Source organism: Tursiops truncatus, chromosome 7, assembly GCF_011762595.2.
Source record: "Tursiops truncatus isolate mTurTru1 chromosome 7, mTurTru1.mat.Y, whole genome shotgun sequence".
NCBI lineage: Eukaryota > Metazoa > Chordata > Mammalia > Artiodactyla > Delphinidae > Tursiops > Tursiops truncatus.
Window position 1 is genome coordinate 75,100,104 of NC_047040.1, and position 26,144 is coordinate 75,126,247.

The window sequence follows — 26,144 nt, forward strand, 5'->3', positions numbered from 1 at the left end:
CCTATTCCTTTCCTCCATCTCCTTTTTCTGAAAAATTTATACTCCGTTTTATAATACTCTGCTCAATCGGAACACCGTTAGCCAGAGTTTATTTCACTCATTCCTGAACTACTGTATAATTTTGCCCTTATCTCCAAAACAACATTCCTATTTCTATCTTCCCAGTTAAACTGTAAACTTCTAAAGGGCAGGGGTGATGTTTCTTTTTCATTCCTCGAGGGCAAGGATTGTGTTGTATTCATTTCTATCAGCACTTGCTTGCCTAAAAGAATGTTTTTTGATTATTCACTAGTCAATATAATTTTCTTTCTCAATGAACTAAATGACAAATATAAACAGCTTAATGCATGACGTTGATTTGAATTTTTGCATTTTCAGCCCCCTCACACACACACCAAAAATTAAATGTTTATGGACACACAGTCCTAACCTCCGTTTGAGCCCTGGTGGCCTTACCTGCCAGGCTTCCTCCAGTACCTGCCACCACTGTCATATTTTTGCACATATTCTCTCGTGGCTCCGGCCATTGTCCCAAAGTAATGCCAATTTCTCATCAACTCTTCCTCTTTACATCCTGAAACAGAATTAAAAAACAGTCAAAACATTAGGAAAAATATTGTCTCTTTGTCAGCGTGTTTTCTCCAGCGATTTTGATTCCTGTGATTGAATTACCAGTCCGCCATCCAGGCATTCTTAACACCCAAGTTAGTTACTTCCCAAATCAACTGTTGGGCCACTTCTTCCCATAATACCAAAGTTGGCAAACAGCCTTTGAACTTGAGAAACATCTCATGTATGCAAAGCCACGCACTTTAATTAATGGGGGTAAATAAAATGGAGGTTTTTCACAAATACGCTTTTCATTAACAAATAAGTTGTGGAAGGCAATAGAAATTGTTTTAATTTAGCATCTTTACTTTAAAAAGATATTACATAAGCGTTTACAATTATTATGAAATATAGAAGTTTACTGAATTTAAATTTATGTAATAAATGTGCTTACAAAATTCAAATGGTAGCTAAAAAATTCAGTCAGAATAAAAGCAAAACTGATTACTATATAAAGAGTGAGCCAGTGTTATACAATAAGTGATGGTTTACTTGTTTACTGATTATCTTAGTGTAACCCAAAAGTACTACTAGTGTGGTTTCAGTAAATAAACAAAGGAATGGACTATACAGGGTCCTGTATTAAAATGAGAAGACAGGGCTTCCCTGGTGGTGCAGTGGTTGGGAGTCCGCCTGCCGATGCAAGGGGCACGGGTTCGTGCCCCGGTCCGGGAAGATCCCACATGCCGCGGAGCGGCTGGGCCCGTGAGCCATGGCCGCTGAGCCTGCGCATCCGGAGCTTGTGCTCCGCGTTGGGAGAGGCCACAACAGTGAGAGGCCCGTGTACCGGAAAAAAAAAAAAATGAGGAGACAGTTTTATAAGAACAGCATACTAAATCTTGAATATGATCTTTGAAAATATTTCTATAGGTAAAATTCTATGAGTCTTTCCCAGCTATGTTTCTGCCAATAGGAATACAATCTATGGTTTAGAAGAGATGTGTCCTTGTGAAATTCCCTGTAAATTTCCTTTAACAGAATCCTCTGTTCTTACTAGTAAAATAAGAGATTATACTTTTGTAATAAAATTTCACTCTAAAGATTAAATAAAATTTGTATTAAATGTGACAATAAACTTCTCTGTCTGAATATTTAATATTGAAATAACCCATAATATATAAATACTCTAAGAAATCTCAAACTACAAATAATTTTCCAAGTCTGAAAATTTTTTCCAGAAACTTTTTATCCTTGGAGGCCAGAATCATATAAGAAGATACATCCTTTAGGTCCCGTGCACCCTCCCTCCTTCTCTTCCTTTAAATACTGAAATTTTTTCTTAAATATTTTTGTGTGGAGATTTAAGCTTCAGTTTCAACCATTAATATTATGCCAGAAAAATAGGATTTAGAGCTGGAAAAAATAGTAGAAACCATATACTTTAATACAACCTTGGTGTTTTATTAATTCTAAATGAGTTCTAAAATTATGATGAATTTCTAGGGCACTCACCAAAGTAGTACTAGAATCTGGGTTTCCTTGCAATACTGGAGTCTTCTAATAATTGCAAGAAGTTGAAACGCTTGTGTTACAGTCCTGGTTGGAGCATTTTTGAAGGAAAATGAAATTATTATTTTTCTCTCTTCTTTATCCTTCTCTTTTTCTAAACTTCATAATCAATCTTTCTTCTACATGTCTCCAAAAAACAAATTATCTATCTTCAGTAAAGCTACATTTGATGTCAGGACTTCCTCAACAGCCAGTCACAAATGCCCTTTGTAGTAGTTGGTAATTTAATTCACCCTTTTATCAGTCAAGTTCAGCAGCTAATATTTGACAAGCAGGGGTTACAAACCTGGGTAGCTTTTGACATACACAATTTACTAGCCAGAATCCCAAATCAATGACTTTGAAACTGAATCTTGCTGCCAGTGTATATTTCTTTGATTGCATAGACTTTTTAAAAATTGAATTTGAATGCTTAATTAAGGGCAGACTTACCAGTGTGTCACAATTTCTACATACCCTGTTACTTCTGTGTGTGACATTTGATGTTCAGTTTATGTTATGGCTATGGAACTGAAACCAGCATGAATATTGCTTTGTGGTTGTTTCATTTTGTTATTGGAGAGGAGGGTGCATGGATGTTTTCTTCTCATAACAATAATGTTTGGGAAGGATGAAGACAGTCATCAGACTAATAGTGCCACTGATGCTTCAAAGACAAATTCTTCGCACTTGATTCAGGAAATCTTAAAGACCATAAAACATCGTTAACTGTACATAATATTGTGACATATTTCATATCCCTACCTTGCTAAATAGAAAGTGGCGTAATATCTGTTAATGTGATTAAATGGGTCAGTTTCTAAATACAGTCTTACTTAAAGCTGCTTTTACATATCTTTTAAAAATGGTTGATTATAGAATTTTAAAAAAAAACCCAAAACATTAAGACAGTTAATTAGTATTTTAGTATACATCTTTGAGTATTAGAATTAACTTTTTGTAATAATGATTTTAATTAGAAACACAGTAGTAATATTTTGGTTAGTATTTCATGATATCAATAAAAATATTGCATTGTCTTTTCCCATAAATGCAATGACAAACAGCAAATGGTAAAGATTTTACAAGCTAATTAAGTGTCATTAATGAGGGCTATAAAATATATATAAATTGTAGTTTCACTTACTTTTGGAGAATGATTATATTTGACCACAATGGTTAAAAGACTTAGACTTACAAATAATACTTAATATAAGCTTTCTTGTGAGAAATTTGGCATGAAAATTAAATATGGCCTGAATAAAAGAGTAAAAAAATTATTTTGCAAATCTTGCTTCAAATATGCTTCCTCTGCAAATGTATTAGAAATCAAAATCAAATAAATTAAAATTTTTCTTTTCAACCAACATTAACAACTAATGATTAATCTGAATCTGAATGAGCATGACAAATTGGAATCTTATTTGCAAACAGTCAAAATTATGAAAATCAATGCTGCATGGTCTAAATATTATTCTTCACTGACTAGGAAAATATAACCTTTGTTTTGGGTTTATATAAAATATATTATAATTGTTCATACAGTTTTATGAAGAAAGACTTTTCCATTTTAAAGTTATTAGATAATTTTAGTAATCATATTGACAATAAGTGGTTTATCACTTTTCATAATATTATTCTCAATATTTGTCAACATTTATTTAATTTTATTTAATTATTTTCATATTTGATAGTTTGCTTATCCTTTCAAAGTGTGAAATATACAAATATGCCATTTTATTTTTTTCCAACGGAATAGAGCTTTAAATTTGTATTTTCCTTTTTTTAAAAAAAGCACTTTTATTGTGTATTGGATCTAAAACAATGGTTTGATTAATATTAATACAGTCATGGATTTTTTTGTGTGTATTTCAAAATTTATATTCTCCATCACAACACTAGGAAAAAAAATATCTGTCCCTCCGCCGGACTACTGTTAGTTTGATGATTATACTAATATTAACTGCTTCACTTGAGTAAGCAAAGAAGAAGTAAAATACCAGTCAGACCAGCTGTTAATTCACAGAGTGTTGTACTATGCTTATTAAAAATACCCAAAAGATGTACCTTTGTGGTTCAGTCTTTTGAATTAGAATCAGAATATTAATCATGCCTCAGGCCTAAATTAAACATTGGAAGGCCCCTTAAGAATTTTCACCAAATTTTCTTGGATTTTTCTTTATTGGGTCTTCCTAGACTCTGTTTAGCTCTGTAATTGCTTTGCTCCTTTGTTGATAGGTTAAAGCACAATGTGATTTTCTCCATGTCATAATATTTAAGAGGACGGCTCAATGGTCTACTCCAAGTTGCAAAGTGCAGCTGAGACACTGATTTATAACAGAAATAGTGTTTACAATGTCAAATAAAGTGTGAAGTAAGAACAACTATGTATCTCAAAATCTATAGCTATAAAAGGATCTGAATCATTACTATCTTCATATCATTTATATTCTGAAGGGGTTATCTTAAGTGACCCTGCCAAATGTGGATGACCTCTTATATATGAGTATGCAAATGCAAGAAAAAATAAGGAAAACCTATCAAGCATGTTCAAAATATACTATAGTCTGATTTCAGAAAATGGTCAATGTTACTCATGAATGTATGCCTGAGTACTTACATATGGACCCAGTTTCAAAAATAGAAGTGTGTGATTAAGGTAACATTTGTGCATCTATCTGTCTAAGAACTGTGTCTTGAGTATACTGTTTATTTATACTGGAGGACAATTTGAACTCCACACATGAGACCAAAAGGAATGTTATAACCTTGAAATATTTCTTTAACATTTAACATATCTCTACCACCTCACTCTCCAGGCAAAAGGATGAAATGGAAAAGTATATCAATTTGAGAGAGTGTAGTATTTTTAAAATAATCAATGATAGTCATAAAGTGCCAGTGCTCTTCCTATATCACAACACTTTTTTTCCCATTTCTCAGTTGAATTTATGATAAACTACTAATATTTAAATAAGAACTTTGTTAATTCTGAACCCCCCACAATTATTTTTGGAAAGAGAAAACACGTCTCTTAAAATTGATATTTGATTTATTAACACATTTGTTTGAAGCAACAGGCTCAGGTTTTTAAGGGTTTGCTTAACAATATTTTGGCTAAACTGACAGTATGTGGACTTTATCTTAGCAGTACTTGTATATTATATAACACAACACAATAATAACTGCTGTGCAATGTGATAAAAACAAGGGGAAATTTTATCTATTCATAGTATTGTTAAGAAAAAAACAAAAAAAATTATATATTTTGGGGTGAAGTAGTAACAGCTTACCCACTGGTATGTTAACTAGTTCCTATTAAAAGACTTAGCAGAGGAAATATGAATTCATTTGACCTGTTAGGTATCTAAAAATTAGTGCTGTACACTGTTATAGGCAATTTTGGTAGCTATTAACCTGGGGGAAAAAAACCCAACACAATAACCAAAAGGAAGCATGTATCAATATTTCGGAAAGAAGTGTGACCAGTGACTGGTGAGTACTTGGAGAATCTAACTTTGCAAGTATGGCGCCAGTGGTGCTTTGTTGTGAAACAGAACTTCATTGATGTTCTGAACTAGACCATGCCTCTCTTCTTCCCTTCTCTTTGAAAATCTTCAGAGCTGCTTGGGTGATGGACAAATAAATTACAGCTTATTCTTAGAAATATGTGGATTATGAAGTAATCTGCTGGTTTTAAAAAAATCAAATGCAATTTTGTCAACTATTTTCATTAGAGATCAAACTGTGACCAATAAAGAAACAATAACTGAAGGAAAAATTTCCAGTGACCCTCTGTGATAACATTAGAAATGAAGATTAGAACAAATTCAATAAATATAAAATATTTAGTAAACGGAAGACTGATGAGATCTATGAGCTTATGACCTCTTCTGTTGCTCCAAACTATCATGATTTAGTATTTTTTTGAAGAGGAACTTATAATAGTTCTATAAAATCTAACTCTAACCACTATAACTATTTTACCAATTTTGTTTTGTGTATCCTCCATTTTTTGTTTGAATACTTTAAAGCACATCCCAAACAGCATATCATTTCACCCACAAATACTCAAATATCTGTTATTAACAAAGAATACCCCAATATTTTTGTTGTAGTTTTTTTAAAACATTTTAGCCATTTTTTAAATTGAAGCATAGTTAATTTACAATGTTTTGTTAGTTTCAGGTGTAAAGCAAAGTGATTCAGTTATATTCTTTTCCAGATTTTTTTCTATTACAGGTTATTACAAGATAGTGAATATCGTTCCCTGTGCTATACAGTAGGTTCTTGTTGTTTATCTGTTTTATGTAGAGTAGTATATATATGTTAATCCCAAATTCCTAATTTATCTCTCTCCCCTTGCCCCTGCTATCTCCTCTGGTAATATAAGTTTGTTTTCTATGTCTGTGAGCCTATTTCTATTTTGTAAATAAGTTCATTTGTATCATTTTTTTAGATTCTACTTACAAGTAATATAGCATTTATCTTTATCTGACTTAATTCACTTAGTATGATAATCTCTAGGTCCATTCATGTTGTTGCAAATGGCAATATTTCCTTCTTTTTTATGGCTAATATTTTACTGTGTATGTATACCACATCTTTTGTATCCATTCATCTGTCAATGGACATTTAAGTTGCTTCCATGTCTTGGCTATTGTAAATAGTGCTTCTGTGAACATTGGGGTGAATGTACCTTTCAAATTATAGTTTTCCCTGGGTATATGTCCAGGAATGAGATTGCAAGATCATATGGTAATTCTATTTTTAGTTTTCTAAGGAACCTCCATGCTGTTTTCCATAGTGGCTGCACCAATTTACATTCTCACCAACAGTGTAGGAGGGTTCCCTTTTCTTCACACCCTCTCCAGCATTTATTGTTTGTAGACTTTTTAATGATGGCCATTCTGACTGGTGTGAGGTGATACCTCATTGTAGTTTTGACTTGCATTTCTCTAATAATTAGCGATGATGAGCATCTTTTCATGTGCCTGTTGGTCATCTGTATGTCTTATTTGCTGAAGTATTTTAAAGGCTAACACCAAAAAGTTCCATTCCGCCCTAAATTCTTTAGTATGTATTTCTAACAATTAAAGTTTGTTTAAACCAATAAAATTAAAAATATAATTCCTGGGCTTCCCTGGTGGCGCAGTGGTTGAGAGTCCGCCTGCCGATGCAGGGGACACGGGTTCGTGCCCCGGTCCAGGAAGATCCCACATGCCGTGGAGTGGCTGGGCCTGTGAACCATGGCCGCTGAGCCTGCGCATCCGGAGCCTGTGCTCCGCAACGGGAGAGGCCACAACAGTGAGAGGCCCGCGTGTTGCAAAAAAAAAAAAAAAAAAAAAAATTTATATATATATATATATATATATATATATATATATATATATTTCCTTAATATCATCTAATTACCTGGTCCATGTTAAAATATTTCCATTTTTCAGATGAGCTCAATTTTTGCAAATAGTTTTTTTTTTTTTTTTTTTTTTTTTTTTTTGCAGTACGCGGGCCTCTCACTGTTGTGGCCTCTCCCGTTGCGGAGCACAGGCTCCGGACGCGCAGGCTCAGCAGCCATGGCTCACGGGCCTAGCCGCTCCACAGCACGTGGGATCTTCCCGGACCGGGGCACAAACCCATGTCCCCTGCATCGGCAGGCAGACTCTCAACCACTGCACCACCAGGGAAGCCCGCAAATAGTTTTTAAATAAGGATATAAATACAGTTTATACATTGCATCTGGTCAATTAATCCTTTTAAATAGTTTAAAGTATATTACAGTTCATCCTTTTTTTGACATTTATTTATTTAAAATTCTGGGTATTTTCCCTGAAGAATTTTCCACATTCTGGATTTGGTTGATTCCCCTGTGTTTACTATAAACTTACAGTCACATTTAGAGTTTGATTAGATTAAAGTTTAATTGACTCTTTACTTTGTATTTTCTCCCATCAGAAGACATATATCTAGCTGCTACACATTTAGTGATGATAAAACATATCAGTAATAAACTGACAGAAATATGAAAATATGCCTTACTATTTTTAACAGCAAACAATAAGAAAGAATGCATATGTCCATCAATAAGGGATTGGTTAAATAAACAAGGGAATACTATACAGCTGAATAAAAAAATAGAACATAATCTCTAGGATGTGCTGTTCAATGAAAAAGCATTTCAGAGAAATGTGGCATGGTATACGCATAACATATATGTGTATGCTAATATTATTTTATGTATATAGTATGCCACCATTTAAAAATTAGGAAATGTGTGTAAATATATGTATATAATATTTAGTTATATTAAAATAAGCATATAAATCATGAAATTTAAGTAAGTGTAGGTATCACCTAGAATGGATGGGAAGGAATAGAGTGGATGGGATAGTGATAGAAGCTGGACCTCTCTGTAGATAAATAATAGATTTGTAGATTTAACTTTGGAGCAGTGTAAATATTTTATGAATTATAAAACAAAATAATCCTTTATATCTGTAGGGTAACATAGACCTAAGACAAAAAACAAGCCTTCAAATAACTCTAACTTGTCTTCCATACCATGCTGTTGACTGTAAGGTTGAAGTTATTCTGAATTGGCTGTGTGTATATTGTGGGATAAGTCCAAAGATTGAGAATGTCCATTTTGATTAAAGGAGAAACAAATTTAAAATGAGATTATGTTAAAATCCTGTATTTGAATTGAAAATCATCAATAAAAACCGGCCATATACCATGCCTTAAAAAAAAAGTGGACACACACAGAATTTCTATGGCTCTCCACTCAAAAGGCCAGGAAATAAGACCAACCTAGTTTAAGTGAACATTCCTAGCACTCAGAGTGCAGTTTCTAAAATCTATTTTCACTGGAAGGACAGTAGCCCTTGCAGAAAAAGCTGATTCTATGTTCTAAATCTGGACCATGTAATGTTCAATATGAGCCTGGAAAATATGTTACATCAGAAAGCAAATAATTTATTCAAGAAACCTAGGATCATATTCATAAAATTAGAGTCAACCTAAATAAGCTCCCAAGAAGCAAAGACGAAATGATTTAAGCATCAATAAGGATTAGAGTACAATGGATTGTAACTCATCAAATATGTTTAAGTACATCAGTTCATAATTACATTAATATACTTAGTCACCTTTGGAGAAAGTTGGGCAAATATTTAGGAAATATTGGCAAATAAAGGAAATTAAGCCAGCATTTACCCTACAATCCTATATAATATGAACATCAGCATAAACAAATAGTCAATGACCAAAAGTTTGTCTTTATGAAAGTATTCCAGGTAATCAATGAAGAGGAATGTTGGAAGTAAAATATCAATATTTTTATGCCTAAGGAATTAATGGATCTAGGTTATGATTATCAATGATCTTCCCTCACAAAAAGGGAAACAATCAGACATTATATACTTCATAATGAACGTACACAAAACTACCTACAAAGCAATCTTGAACAAAAATCCAAACAAAACTGAACAACACTCTAGATCTGACTATAAATTTTAATAAATTGTGAGGATGGAAGGCCATGTTAAACTCACAAATTGGATAAAATATACAACATTCAGACTATGGAAAACTACAAGGGAAAAGACAGAATAAAGAGGCAGATATATAGAGGAAGGATCTAAAATGGAATATTTTAGAATAATCCAAAAGGAAAAAAGGATCCACAAATTGACTGTATGAATCTTAGTTGATCCAAATTTAGACAAACACTTCAAAAAATATTCCCAAAGAATCAGGGAAAGATGGACACACTTGATTTTGATGACATTAAGGTGCATTATTATTATTTTAGGTGTGCTGATTATATTGCAAATATATGTTTTAAAAAAAGAACTCATTTAAAGGACATTTTGGTTGCTTTCAAGTTTTAGCAGTTGTGAATAAAGCTAAAGCTCTACATATTTGTGTGGACATAAGTTTTCAAATTATTTGAGTAAATACCAAGGAGTGCAATTGCTCAATTGTATGGTAAGAGCATGTTTAGTTTTGTAAGAAACTGCCAAACTGTCTTCCAAAGTGGCTGTACCATTTTGCACTCCCACTAACATGAGCGAAGGTTCCTCTTGTTCTACATCCTTCCCAGCATTTGGAGATATCAGTGGTTTGGATTTTAGCCATTCTAATAGGAGTGTAGTGGATCTTGTTGTTTGTATTTGCAATTTCATAATGACATATGATGTTGAGCATGTTTAATATGTTTATTAGCCATCAGCGTATCTTTTTTGGTAAGGTGCCTGTTTATATCTTTTACTCATTTTTAATTGAGTTGTTTGTTTTCTTAATCTTGAGTTTTAAGAGTTCTTTGTATGTTTTGGATAACAATCCTTTATCAGATATGTGTTTTGCAGATTGTCTCCCAGCTGGTGGCTTCTTTTCATTCTCTTAATAGTGTCTTTTGCAGAGCAGAAGTTTTTAATTTAAATGAAGTCCAACTTACCAATTTTTTCTTTCAAAGCTCATCTTTTGGTGTTGTATCTAGAAAGTCATCAACAATACCAAAATTATCTAGATGCTCCCCTGTGTTATCTTCTAGGGGGTTATATTTTTGTGTTTTGCATTTAGCTCTTTGATCCATTTTGAGTTAAATATTGTGAAGGATATAATATCTATGTCTAGATTCATTTCTTTGCATAGATGTCCAATTGTTCCTGCACCATTTGTTAAAAGATTATTATTTCTCTATTGAATAACCTTTGCTCCTTTATCAAAGATAAGTTGACTTTGTGTGGGTCTATTATGAACTCTCCTTTCTGTTCCTTTTATCTCCTCTATTCTTTCCCCAACACCACACTGTCTTGATAACTGTAGCTTTACAGTAAGTCATAAAGTTGAGTAGTGTCACTATTCTGTGTTCTTCAATGTTATGGTTGGCTATGATGGGTCTTTTGCCTCTCTATATTAACTTAAGAATCAGTTTTGACAATGTCCACAAAATAACTTGTTGGGTTATTGGTTGAGTTTGCATTGAGTTTCTAGATCAAGTTGGGAAGAACTGACATTATTTATTTATTTATTTATTTATTGGCTGTGTTGGGTCTTTGTTGCTGCACGCAGGCTTTCTCTAGCTGCGGCCAGCAGGGACTACTCTTCATTGCGGTGTGCAGGTTTCTCATGGAGGCGGCTTCTCTTGTTGAGGAGCATGGGCTCTAGGTGCGCAGGCTTCAGTAGTTACGGCACATGGGCTCAGTAGTTGTGGCTCACGGGCTCTGGAGCGCAGGCTTGGTGGTTGTGGTGCACGGACTTGGTAGCTTCGTGGCACGTGAGGTCTTCTGGGACCAGGCGTCAGGCCCATGTCTCCTGCATTGGCAGGCGGATTCTTGGCCACTGCATCACCAGGGAAGTCCCAGAACTGACATCTTAATAAAATTGAATCTTCCTATTCATGTACATGGAATATGTCTCCATTAATTTCTTTTTATTTCTTGCATCAGAGTTTTATTGTTTTCCTCATATAGATCTTGGACATATTTTGTTAGATTTATACCTAAGTATTTAATATTTTTGGTGATAATGTTAATAGTATTATGTTTTTATTTCAGATTCCAATTGTCCATTGGTATTATGTAAGAAAGCAATTGACTTTTGTGTATTAACACTGTATTCTGCAAATCTTCTATAATTGCTTATTATTAGTTCCAAGTCTCTTCTTGTTGTTATTAATTTAGATGATCTATTTCTTCTTGTGTAAGTTTTGGCAGATCGTGTCTTTGAAGGACTTGGTCCTTTTCATTTAGGTTATCAAATTTGTTGGCATAGAGGTGTTCCTCATAATCCTTTAGTATCCTCTTAATATCTATGGAATCAGTAGTAATTGGCTCCTGAAATATCAGAAATAAATGAATCACTAATGTCAGAAATAAAAATTTCTGATATTCGTGATTTCTGTCTTCTTTCTTTTTCTTACTTAGTCAATCTAGAGGTTTGTAAGTTTTATCAACCTTTTCAAAGAACCATCTTTTAGTTTCGTTTTCTGTTGATATCCTGCTTTCAATTTCATTGATTTCTGCTAATTTTTACTACTTGTTTTCTTCTGGTTATGTTAGATTTAATTTATTCTTATTTTTCTAGTTTTATAAGGTAGAAGCTTATATTATTCATTTTAGATTTTCTTTCCTAATAGATACATTCAATGCTATGGTTTTCCCTCTACGTACTGCTTTTGCTCTATCTCACAATTTTGATGTTATGTTTTCATTTCCATTTCAAATATTTCTAAGTTCAAAATACTTTTTAATTCCTCTTGAGACTTGTTATTTGACCTGTGTGTTATCTAGAAGCATGTTGTTTAAACTCCAAATATTTTGGGATTTTTCCAGCTAACTTTCTGTTATTGGTTTCCACCTTAATTCTATTGTGATCTGAGAGCACAATACATATTACTTTAATTCTTTTAAATTCGTTAAGTTGTGCTTTGTAGTCCTGAATGTGGCCTATCTTTGTTAATGTTCAGTGTCAACATGATGAAAATGTGTATTCTGCTGTTGTTGGATGAGATATTATATAAAGGTCAGTTAGATCCAGTTGATTGGTACTGTTCAGTTGAATTCTGTCTTTACAGATTTTCTACCTGTTGAATTTATTAATTACTGACAGAGGGGTGTTGAAGTCTCCAACTATAAGAGTGGATTCGACTGTCTCTCCTTGAAGTTCTATCAGTTTATGGCTTATGTAGTTTGATGCTCTGTAGGTAGTTAATGTTACACATTAAGGGTTGTAATGTCTTCTTGGAGAATTGACCCCTTTATCATTATTTAATGCCTCTCTTTATCCCTGATAACCTTCCTTGCTCTTATGCCTGCTTCGTCAGAAATTAATATACCTATTCCAGCTTTCTTTTTATTAGTTTTTGCGTGGAATATCTATATCTATCTCTTTATTTTTAATCAATCTGTATTTTCATATTTAAAATGGGATTTTGTAGAGGATATATAGTTGGGTCTTCTTTATCCACTCTTCCAGTCTCTTTCTTTTTATTGGTGTATTTAGAACATGGTGCCTAAAGTGATTACTCCTTCTCTAACAACCTTCCTTTCTTTATATAGATCTGGGTTTCTTACCTATATAATTTTCCTTCTCTCTGAAGGACTTCTTGTAACATTTCTTGCAAGGTAGATGTACTGACTACACATTACCTCAATTTTTGTTTGTCTGAGAAAGTCTTATTTCTCCTTCACTTTTGAAGGATAATTTCTCCGGGGACAGAATTCTAGGTTGATAGGTTTTTGTTTCTTTCAGCACTGTAAATACTTTACTCCGCTTTCTTCTTTTTGCCATGGTTTCTAAACAGAAGATCAGTGTAATTCTTATCCTTGCTCCTGTTCGGTAAAGTGTTTTCCCCCATTCTAGGTTCTTTCAATATTTACTCTTTGTTTTTGATTTTCTGCAGTTTGAATATGCCATGCTTAGTAGTAGACTTTTTGGTATTTATCTTGATTGGTATTTTCTCAGCTTCCTCCATCTGTGGTTTAGTGTCTGTTGTTAATATTTGAAAATCCTTAGTCATTATTACTTCAAATATCTCTTCTGTTCCTTTCTTTTTTCTTCTTCTGTTATTCTCATTATATGTATGTTACACCTTTTGTAATTATGTTACACCTTTTGTAATTGTCTTACAGTTCTTGAATATCTCATTTTGTCTTTACATTCTTTTTTCTCTTTGCATTTCAGTTTGGGAAGTTTCTTCTTCTTTTTTTGAATTTATTTATTTGTTTATTTTTTGCTGTGTTGGGTCTTCATTTCTGCGTGCGGGCTTTTCTCTGGTTGGGGCGGGTGGGGGCTGCTCTTCGTTGCGGTGCACGGGCTTCTCATTGTGGTGGCTTCTCTTGTTGTGGAGCATGGGCTCTGGGTGCATGGGCTTCAGTGGTTGTGGCTTGCTGGCTCTGGAGCACAGGCTCGGTGGTGGTTGTGGTGCATGGGCTTGGCTGCTCTGTGGCATGTGGGATCTTCCCGGGCCAGGGCTTGGGCCCATGTCGCCTGCATTGGCAGGAGGATTCTTGGCCACTGTGCCACCAGGGAAGTCCTGAAAGTTTCTTTTGACGTATCTTAAAGCTTACTCATTCATTCCTCCTACATGTCTAGTTTATAGCTGAGCCCATCAAAGGCATTCTTCATTTACTATACAGTGTTTTTTATTTCTAGCATTTTCTTTTGATTTTTTTTGGAATTTCCATCTCTTTGCTTACAGTACCCATCTGTAATCATATTTGTTTAAAATTCTTGGTGTGATACTACCACAATCTTTGCCATTCTAAATCTGATTCTCATACTTTCTCTGTCTCCTCAAGTCATGTTTTTTGTCTTTTAGTATGGCTTATAATTATTCTGTTGAAAGCCAACCATTATGTACCAGGTAAAAGGAACTGAAAGTTCCTGCAGTGGTTGTTTGTGCTCTTGGATTTCTGCCAGCTCTCTGTATCTTCCTGTGTGTCACTAAAATTTGGAGGGAAGCAGTTTTCCATATTACCTCATCTCTGATAGATCTAAAAAGAGATATTGATTTTTTTCAATATATTCAGTTTTGTCTTATTGTAAGAATGAGAGTAATATTTCAAAGTTCCTTACAAGAAGGAACAAGAAGTCTTTTTCATCTTTTTTAGTGTATGCATTTACAGGTATAAATTTTTTTTAGTGAGCGCTGCTTTTACTGCATCCCATGTGTTTTGCTATGTTGTGTTTTCATTTTCATTTGTCTGTATTTTCTAATTTCTCTTTGATTTTTCTCTGATTCATTGGTTGTTTAAGTATGTGTTATTTAATTCCCACATATTTGTGAATTATTCAATTTTCCTTCTGTTATAGATTTTTTAGATTTATTCCATTATGGTCAGAGAAGATACTTTGTATTATTTTAACCTTTTAAAACATATTAACCTTGTTTTTTGGCCAATATACAGTCTATCTTGGGGAACATTCTGTGTGCACTGGAGAGGAATGTGTATTTTGCTGTTATTTGGTGGACTGTTCTATAAATGCCTGTTATCTCTAGTTGGTTTATAGTGTTCAAGCCCTCTATATCTTTATTGCTCTTCTGTCTAGATGTTCTGTCCATTACTGAAAGTGAGGTGTTGAAGTCTCAATTCTGTCCATCATTGTTTCATATATTTAGGGGCTCTGCCATTTGTTGTTTGTATGTTTATAATTAGTATATCTTGATGAATTGACCCTTTTATCAATGTACAGTGCCCTCCTTTGTCTGTTATAGTATTTTTTAACTTAGAATCTATTTTAAAAGATATCAGTGTAGGTAGTGACCCTTCTCTATTTTGGTTGCTATTTGCATGGAATATCTTTGCAATATCATTCTTTTCCCTTTAAACATATTTGTTTCTTTGGGTCTACAGTGGGTCTTTTGTAGATACCATATAGTTGGGTCATATTTTAAAAGTATTTTACCAAATCTCTGCCTTTTGATTGGAAAGTTTAATACATTAACATTTAAGGGAATTACTGATGAAGACTTACTTTTGCCATTAAAAAAAAAAGAACTCATTTTTTAGAGGAAATACTGAAAATTTGTAGATAAAATGGTAGCATGTCTGGTATTTCTTTAAAATTGAACTGGAATGGGGAGGGAAGTAGGTCAGAGTACAGGTGAAATAAGATTGTCCATATAGTAATAATTGTTGAAGCTGAGTAGTAAGTATGTTGAGTTTATTATACCATACTCATTATCTTTTTATCTATTTGAAAATTTCCTTATAAAGATTGAAAAGAATGTTGATCTGTGTTCAGGTGTTATCAGCTCAACCCCCCCCCCATTACACCTCTAGGATTTATGTTAATTATGTTAATGAACATTAGTAATTATGTTAATGCATTTAGTATCAATTGATAATCATTGACAAGATCCATTACTTATTAGGTTGCAAAATGGTGATTTTTTTTTTCTAATTCTGTCATTCCATTTCCATTTACTGGCTACAATTTATTGATAAAATGAAATTTACCTCAATAAATATCTAGTTACCTTGAAATAGAGTTTGTACAGAAAAGGCAGGAAAAATGCTTAATTTTTTTTTAACCTTTATTTAGTACTTTTTAGAGTAGCAGTTTGATGACCTAGCAATCTCCATTTGTAACAAATAACTAGGGTAAATATCATTGTAAATTCTTTGATTTTTATGTGCTTTATGTTTAAACCAAATGCTAATCACTATTATTTTTGATGAGCAAATTATCATCTTAATTCAGAGCAAGCCCCTTTGATTTGACTTTGGATTCTTTTAACATGACCCCATTTTCTCCCTTACTTGTAATTCCAAGTTGTCTCTGGTTCATCTTGAACTTTTCCTGCCCCAGGCCTGAAAAAGTCATTTCTGTAAGGAACTATCATTCTCTATGTAAGCAAAATATTTAGAGGCCATTGTCTGAGCTCTGGGGATTTTCTGATTGCTCATTTCTGTTAGGTTCATACCTTCTAGACCTTTTCAATAGATAAAGCTAGCTTTTATGTAGAGTTTGAAATAAAAATTAAATTATGAGTTCTTATATTTTCTAATCAAATTCAAGATGGTAGAGTTTTAGTTATCTGCTTTGATATTATACTTATATTTCTTGTTCCTTATATTGAACACCTTGGTATTTACTAATTATTTAAATTTTATTTATTATTTACTAATTAAATATTTAATCATTTAAATAAATTTATTATTAAATAATTAAATAAAATTTAATTATTTAATCCATAGATATAATATTTTCATTTTAACAGTGCTAATATAGCTGCTAATATTAAGATTACTGATTGCAGTTAAAATTTTTTTGAAGTCATTTTTGCTTTGATTTTGACTTTAAATGTTATCTCACTAGGTGTTTATAGTCAAAATACTTCATTTAAAAGTAGTCTGAAAATTTGCTTTCCCTCTGATGTTTATGCAACCAATTTATGTATAGTTAGATTTCCATTTTTCAGTTTGCTTTCCAATGTTAGGGATGGTGTTCTATTTTCTTTTTGGATTTTTAAAAATTATGTTAAATATATTATGGTTCCAAATTTAAAACAAAGTACCTTCAGAGAAGGCTAGTTTTTAAACCTAGCCCACACCCTCTTTCCTCCCTCTCATTTTATGTAATCATGTTGTTTTCTATGCATAGATATTAATAGGGAAATCTTGGTGAAATTAAATATACTGGCAAAGGATTCCCCTACAGTAAGTATATAAGAAGTGTTCATGATAAAGAAGTAGAGTTAGATATCATCAGTCTAAAAACTGTACCAACAACATGACAAACTACATTTCTCAAGGTAGCAGGCAAACTGAAAATGTAATAAACTAAAAATATAATCCCAAGGCATATCTAGTATGTCAACAAGACAGAGAACAATACTGAATCTGAATCTCTGTGTAGATACCAGGTGAATTAAAACAAAGAAGAGAGCTGAAGTTATTATAATGCTACAGATTTAAATACAGTTGACCCTTGAACAGCATGAGGTGAACCGCTAACCCCTGTACAGTAGAAAATCTGGTTATAACTTTACGGTCGGCCCTCCATATCTGTGGTTCTGCATCCTCGGATTCAACCAACCATGGGGTCATGTAGTATTAATTGAAAAAAAAATTCATATACAAATGGACCCACATAGTTCAAACCTGTGCCATTCAATGGTCAACTGTAGCACCCTTAATGCCTCAGAAAAACTGTAATATGGTATATTAAATACTGGGTGTCAATATAAGAGAAATGAGAAAACTCACAACACTGAAGTACAAGATGGCTAACCCAAGACATTTAACTGTCCAGAAATCTTTGGAAAATTCTTACTGTGTTTTAATAAACTGGGTAGACAATTATCAAAAATGGCAAATTTTTAAAGAGTTGGCTGATGTTTGCCATGCTAAACATTGTAACTTAAGGGGAGAAAATACTTCTTAGTCTCAATAAGGGAGATAATTTTAGTATTTTTACTTAATATTATTGTTAAGAATACTAACTTCCAGTTGCAAATAAATGAATCAGGGGTTTAAAATGTACAGTGTGTGTGTGTGGGGGGGGTGGCTTCCCTGGTGGCGCAGTGGTTGAGAGTCCGCCTGCCGATGCAGGGGACATGGGTTCATGCCCCGGTCCGGGAGGATTCCACATGCCGCGGAGCGGCTGGGCCCGTGAGCCATGGCCGCTGAGCCTGTGCGTCTGGAGCCTGTGCTCCGCAACGGGAGAGGCCACAGCAATGAGAGGCCCGCGTACCGCAAAAAAAAAAAAAAAGTACAGTGTGGGGAATATAGTCAATAACTATGTAATATCTTTGTATGGTGACATATTGTAACTAGACTTATTGTGGTTATCACTAAAAATATATATAGAAATACCAGATCACTATGTTGTGTAAACAGGAACTAGAATGGTGTTGTAGGTCAGTTATGCTTCACAATCAAACAAAACAGCATATTCATGGAAAAAGAGATCAAATTTGTGGCTACCAGAGGTGCAGGGTGAAGGGAGGGGGAAGTGGAGGAAGGCCGTCAAAAGGTACCAACTTCCAGTAATAAGATAAATAAGTACTTGTGATGTAATGTACAACATGATAAATATAATTAACACTGCTTTATGTTATATATGAAAGTTACTAAGATAGTAAATCGTAAGAGTTCTCATCACAGGAAGTTGCAAGATATTAAAATAAAAATCAGCATGAGTCTGGAGTACTTGTTAGGGAGTTAATTTTAAGCATGTAAGAAAAAAGAGATAAATATTAGATTAGAGTGGGAAGAATACATTGATATAGATGTGCTCTCCTGGGATTTGGAATTTATTATGTTGATTTGACTTGAGCATCTGGCATTGGCCTTAACAGTCTTTTATATTGCTTAATTAAAGCCTGGATTTAACAATGGTCTAAAATCAATGAGGTTGCAATTCTGGCGTGTTCCTAGCATATTTTAGGCTCAGGAAGAAGGGAATACTGGAGTGAATTTATGATGACCCACTCAGCCTCCCCTTAAGCATTTCTCAGATGAGACCAAGAGAACTCTTCTGGCATCCTTGCTGTCCTCTGTAGACAGGGATAATTGCGGAAGGCACCACAATGAAATGGGATTCTGTGGTTTCTGTGGAAGTAATGGGACGACTGAATGGGAGAGGCCAAATCATGGCTCTCAACTGTTAAAGAAAAAGCATATACAATGACCCTATAAACTACAGAGATGGAATAGTAAACAGGGATCTATTACACTGTCTAATTAATAGTGTCATTAGGGACAAAACAGGTAGTCTACTAAATTATTACTTGGCAAATATAAAGAGAAAAATTGCCTGATAAACAAAAACCCGATACAAATAACATGTGGGTATTCACAGTTTCTTATCCAGGTCTCTATCCTACCTTTGTCTTGCATAAATTCACTGATGGGAAATTATCTCTATGAAGTGGTCCATTCCATTTTTATAATATAGTCATAATTTCTACCTTTTGGTTCTTGTTCTCTCCAGAGCCTCACACAAAGAATCTACCTCTAGACTACCGAGTAGTTCTTCAAGTAATTGAAGACAGTTTTATGTTCCATTCTATCCTCAACGTTTTAAGTTCCTTCACTATTCTGGCTGTCACTTAGGTGCATTCCAGTTTGTTAATGACAATGTCTTGAGTCCTTCCATTGTGTGAGTTGAAGCCCAGAAGTTGGTCAGAATTATGACCACCAGGCTTACTGGTTACAGTGGTTCTAATAAAGCAGCCTAAGATTGAAATAGCTCTATTGCCTACTTCCTGAAAAGTTGAATTTAAAAAATAAAATGTAATATTAAAAGTTCTGGAAAGCATGGAATAAATAGTTGTTTTAAAATGTATGTTTATGACGAATCCTTTACAAAGTTCCCTCCTCAAACCCATATCATTCCCCTACTAGTTAAAATATGTCAGAAACTCCTTCTTGAAATGGACTTCCGGCATATAGTCGTGGATTTAATAGTCTCATTGGTGTAAAATTGCTTTATGCTCATGGTTCATTTCAAGCTGAGGTATAGACAGAGAAAACATGGTGAATATTTAGGTCAGAATAAACTTTATACAATAAGTGATATATTTTACCCACCAGAACTTCCTTTGCTTCACGTGACATGCTCAGTTTTCACAGGACTAAAACTTCTGCCTTTTCAAAGGACACTAATATGTGCTAACCTAGATAAAATCAAGGTTGATTTTAAAATAGATCTAGAATTAGTACACTTATAAGAGAGCTTGCCATAATTCGTCTATGTCATTCCTCCACCAGCTTTACGGGAGAAAGGAGAAACAAGGTGTATATACCTGCTGGAGATATTTTGCAAGTTAAGTTTCTATTTCAGAGCATATTAGGGCTAGATAACTTTGCACAGAATTCGGTCAACCATACACAGCTAAAGTTCTTCTACTGGATTCCATTGATTAGACATTTGGAGACCAGTGAAATACTTGAAATCAAATACATAGTTTTCACGATAAATGTACATGTGCATTTGTCTAAAAAACATCCTCAGATTTGTCAGATTTTCAAATTGGTCCACAAAATACACTTCCCAAAAGATTAAATGGCTTGGGTGGATAAATGTGATGTGTGATATATTCAGAAACTGATAGTCTTTGTTTTTAAAATTAGGGTTTTTGAAGGAGATACTGGAACTTCCAAGTGGGATATTCATGAGTGGAGGGACGTAAACTCCAGGTGGCAGGTACAGTTCAGCTTTGGCTCTGTTTGATTGGAATAGAACACTGTAGATATTAGTTCCTTTTTGAAAGAAAATGTTTCATTGTAGAATAGTATTCTATTTTTTAATGTGGTTATATTGCATTTATAAAGAAACCAAGATTGAAGCAAAATAAAACTGTTGATAAATTGGTGTGATTAAATAATACTGGAGAGAAAATCGGCAAATATCCTAGTTGGTGGGACTTATCAAGGACCTGATTATTTCTGTCTGAGTTTAATTTACATAGTTGTTAAGACAAAACTCGCCTTTCTTGAAAATACATAAGACTGTGTTTGTGGGGGGAGGAGTAAAACCTGTGGGCTATCATTTGAAAAACTTTTTGATCAGTGCCCTGCAAAATAATTTTGTGTAATACGTACCTTATTCGTTTACGGTTAGAAATTAAAGTGTTCCAATGTAATCAGCTAGACTTTAAGCATAGTTTTGGTTTTTTGCTAAGAAACTACTTGTCATATTCTATATCTTGTTAATCAAGCTATTGTTTTATATCCGTGTCTTCCAAACTTTAGTATCCACAAGAATCACAGAGGAACCATGTTAAAATGCAAATTCTGATTCAGTAGTTCTGGAGGGGGACTTTTTTAAACAAGCTCTCAGGAGAGGCCAATATTGCTGGTCTCTGGATCAAACATTAAGCAAAGCTCTGTCATATGCTTATTGTGTTTCTTCAATATATTAGGCAATTAAAATATTTTCAATTTCATATGAGTCTTATTTTTATAGAGTACATTCATTAGACAGAATTGAACTAAAAACAAATTCATTAAATATCTCTATATGAAAGAAATAACAGTTTATATCTGAAGTAATATTAAAGCATCATGCTAAAAATAAAAATGTTTTATGTTAGAACCTTTTAAAAATTGATTTTATGTGATGAATCCAGAGCTGTATAAAGGATCTATGGTTAGTATCATTGTCATAGATGCTCTAGTTCCGTTTTTAGGGGATATTTTTACATAGTTTATGAGACTAGAAAACCGAAAATTCTTACTAGCAATTTCTCTGTCATTTATTTGAATAATGAGATAGCTTCTGGCAATAGTGATTTTAGAGTGTGATTTAAAAGTACACACACACACACACACACACACACACACACACACACACACCCCCTACATCCTGCATTCAAAATCCAATGTTTACATGTAAAACTGAGAAGGATGAACCTAGTTTAAATCTGCAATCAGCACCTAGTTGACCTGCTGAGAATTGGCAGTGTTTTGAACCACTATGTGGCTTGTTTCCTAATGTACAGTAAATGTCTTTTAAAATGAAGGTGTGTGTGCTTTTTGACTTTGGCAAGAAGGACAAAACAGGAGCATAATGAACTGTAAATTTTAGTGTATTTATGAGTACTTATAGCTCACCGTAAAGTTTTACTTTCTGTGTTTTCTAATATTTCCTTCAAACTTGGCTCGGGCAGTAAGTTCGGTATGTTTGACCTTCTGACTAGAACAGCAACATCAGGTCCACGTTAGCCCGCAAATGTTTTATTCTGTGGAGAAACTTGCAGCGTGAGGAAGGCTGGAATGATTCCTAATACAACACGCAGCTGGCGCTACTTTTAGGCAGAAGTTTGCGTTTCTTTTTAATTTCAGTTTTATTTTTTTAAGATAGAATTAATGATTAGCCTTATTAGTAATAACATTAATTAGAAAAATGCAGCTGCCCTGGTCTTTCCAATGTGCATTATCATTTGTCCATACGGGAGCTTTTGAATGTGAAGATCCCTTTGAATGTAAAGGGAGAGGTAACTATGCTAGCCTTCTGCCTATACTTGGGATTATTTACAAACTGCAGATTTGAATCTCTGGACCTACTTGACTTGTACCAGTAGGGGGATGATTGCCCAAGTTAACTGTGTTAGGTTTGCTCCAGAGAAGAGGAAATGGTGTTGATTGACGATGAAGCCTCTGCCACTTCGATTGTGGCCTAGTACTTTCTATAAGATGTGTCTCTGCTATTATAGCTTGTTTCCCTTCATGCTGCCTCAAAGTGCACGCAGTGGGATAAGGGGAGAAACTGTGAGGGAGGCCTCCTCAGCTGGAGCAGGTCCTGCAGGCCCACTGGTGGGCGGAGGCCTGCTGGGGTGTCAGGGAAAGGTTGACTCTGGGGACCAAGGCTGTCACTCAAAGAGTCCCTACTAGATGGCAGTGCACAGGGGGCAGAGTGTACGTTGGAATAAGTACTCTTATTTTCATGTAAGAGAATAAAAAGTGTTTACAATTGTGTTCATCCAGATGAAGTATTTAAGGCCTCTTTTTTCCTCCTTTCACTGTTTTTTCCTTAATCACCTCATTAATTTGTAGTTTGGCTTAAAATAGCTAGTGGGCTGGAACTATATGGCTCATTTATTCTACTTTACTTTATTTACTTTTTCAAAGTAAAATGGATAAAATCAATTAATAAATTTAAGCCCATTTACTATAATTTAGAGAGTTGCTAAATAATACATCTTCCTTTCTTCACTGAAGTGCTCTAAGGTAATTCATCTGTGAGAGTAAGGCAACCCCTTTCTTGAGATATTTTTAAGGAAACGGCAGATTGCTATCATTCTGAGGTTTAAGTTCAGTTCTGCCCAGACCCAGGATACAGGCTAAACAGCCTGCACAGGGATTCTAGCATGTGCTCACAGAGAAATACTTCATCACTCACTTGTGTTACTTGTATGAAAAGCATAAATAAATAATTAATATTCTGATTCTCTTCCACCTGGGTTTAGCGGTAGCTCTTATTTCTAAAAGTGATATATACTGATGATGTGTTCGTTTTTTAAAACTAAATACTGTAGAGAGAATGGCAAAACCACTCTTCAGCACCAATTTGGAAAGCATTATGATTGAGAATAGTGTACTAACACGCAGGCACAATCTCTGAGATATTGTCAAGTATGTTAGGATGAGTAAAGTTATGTCTTGTGGGAAGGGTGGAGAAGATCTGGATCAAGCTGGAGGGGGCAGGAGAGGGAGAAGGAAAGACTTTTTCAATGGCCTAGAGAAAGAGATCTTTAGACCTGCCTGAGGCCAGGTAAACTGCTGACTATAATAACCCACCAATGTAGGCACAGGTGGTTTTCCTGGTTACAAAAAAAGGACTCAGAAAATGCTTTCAGGAACACAGCTCCTTCAGTATCTGGTAGCAATGAGAATGCACACAGGGGTGTCAGGGGTACTGAGGGGCATAAGAAAGGTGGGTAGACTGATGTCTGGGACAGTTAATGCTCCATAAACATTAGATGTAATTGAGGTACACACATACAGACACACACACACACACACACACACACACACGCCATGAGACGTATGGGTATATGTCAACTGTTTATGGAAGGAATGGTAAAAGAAATAGGGCTATGAAAGAAATGGGTACAACTTTCGTAAGGCTAAAAATATTTTTCTTTTTTCTTCTCTTAGTTTTTAATTAAGTAACTGTTTGCTCATTGTGGAAAAGTAGATGGCTATTTTTGTCACGCATAACTGTATTACAACTTTATTCTTCATAGTGTATGAATTTAACAAGGTTGACTTTTTTAGATGTATATCTACACCTTTATATCTTCACTAAGGAATCTAATAGCATAAACATAAGTGCTATAACAAATATCCAGTGAAAGATATTTTAAAGTTTCTCTTAAAAATCTGTGTTAATGACCTGATAATGCTTTGTTATGGCTTTCGGGAAATGTGTGAAGTGTTCTGACAGTATGTCAACAAAGTGTCAAATATGGTGAGAGAGAAGCTAAGAACTGGAATCATAGTGTCATGAAGTGTTAAAGCTGGAAGGGACCTTAGACCCCCTTCATGTTGGAAGTGATGGGGCTGAAGCCCAGGAGGATTAAGCGATTTGTTCAAGGTCACATCTAGAGCAAGAAAGGCCCAAGGAGTAGAACCTGGGTCCCCTGGCTCCCAGTCCTATGCCCTGTTAGGTTTGCAATTTTGCTCTTGACTATATTAATTGTTTTGTTTTGTACAAAATGAAACACAGATTGCAGAAATGGAGTCAGTTGTTTTTGGAATCTGAGTCATTTTAAAGGTCACCCCATCTCTCATAAGTCAGAGTATATAGCTATCTACCCCCAATCATTTATTTAAGCATTTTTTCCACATGTAACTCTTGGAGATATTAATTTCCCTGACAGTGCAAAGCAGTAGCTGTAGTTTTGAATAATACAGTCATTTCTCACTTTAAATCTACTTTTCACTGAAGGAAGCATTCTTGCTTTTTAATAATTATGTCCTTTCTTTTTGCCCCACTATATCCTGTCAGCCAAATGAATAAAAATCATTACCACAAGTACATACACACAATCATACATACACACACACATCACACATGGAGCTCTTGACAGATTTCAGAGCACTTTTGTATATGAATTCTTGCTATAATTGCAAATTAGTTACTTGGATGCTCTCAAAAGCCCATTTTATAGATGAGAAAATAGAGTCAGGGAGTTGTGATTTTTCAAAGTAAAGGTGGAAACTAAGTCGTTTATTTTCGAAATATGTTCCCTTTCAATATACATACACATAATGGACCATACATCTTTAATGGATTAATAAGGTAAATGAGATTATTTCAGAGTATACTGTAATTTTTTAGGATCAACATAAAGGAGGATTAAAATAATTTCTACATACTTCTCATTAATAAGGACTGATACTATTAGAAAATCTAAACCTTGACTAATTTTTGATGTTTTAAAATCTAATATTTTAAATTCTGAATCTGCTTTGAAAGATCAAATAGATTTTCCATATTTCAAAATTGATTTTAGTCATATATGTTCAGAGAATATATTTTATTTATAATCACGGTATCTATTTTTAATTTAGACTGATCTCCAGTTGGTTTCCATCACTTTCACTCTATTTTGCTTCTTTGCTTTTCCTCCTTAAGCCACTTAAAGAGTTAACTTATACCAACATATTGTTAACCAATACCAGTTATATTGGACAATGGAAATAACCAGTCCTGGGGCTTGTGAAGTGTCTTGAATCAGGAGTCAGAAAACTTGGGTTCTGTTCCCATCTTGTCCAATGGTTTGCAATGTGCCTTTGGTCTAATCACTTACATTTCTGAGTCTTAGTCCCGTCTTTTATTAAAAGAAGGTGTTAGGGGCTTCCCTGGTGGCGCAGTGGTTAAGAGTCCTGCGATGCAGGGGGACACGGATTCGTGCCCCGGTCCGGGAGGATCCCACATGCCGCGGAGCGGCTGGGCCCGTGAGCCATGGCCGCTGGGCTTGCGCGTCCGGAGCCTGTGCTCTGCAATGGGAGGGGCCACAATGGTGAGAGGCCCGCGTACAGCAAAAAAAAAAAAAAGGTGTTAGACCAGATGATCAACAA

General features: G+C 34.5%; 1 long non-coding RNA gene across 3 annotated transcripts in view; it reads left to right on the top strand.

Moving 5' to 3' along the window:
• LOC117313037 (uncharacterized) overlaps positions 1 to 26,144 on the top strand; it is a 171,926-nt gene that overhangs the window by 127,799 nt on the left and 17,983 nt on the right. For all 3 annotated transcript variants that reach the window (XR_012333114.1, XR_004527512.2, XR_012333115.1), the window contains one exon: positions 20,688 to 20,760. This is a non-coding gene — a long non-coding RNA (uncharacterized lncRNA). The remainder of the gene's footprint in view (positions 1 to 20,687; positions 20,761 to 26,144) is intronic.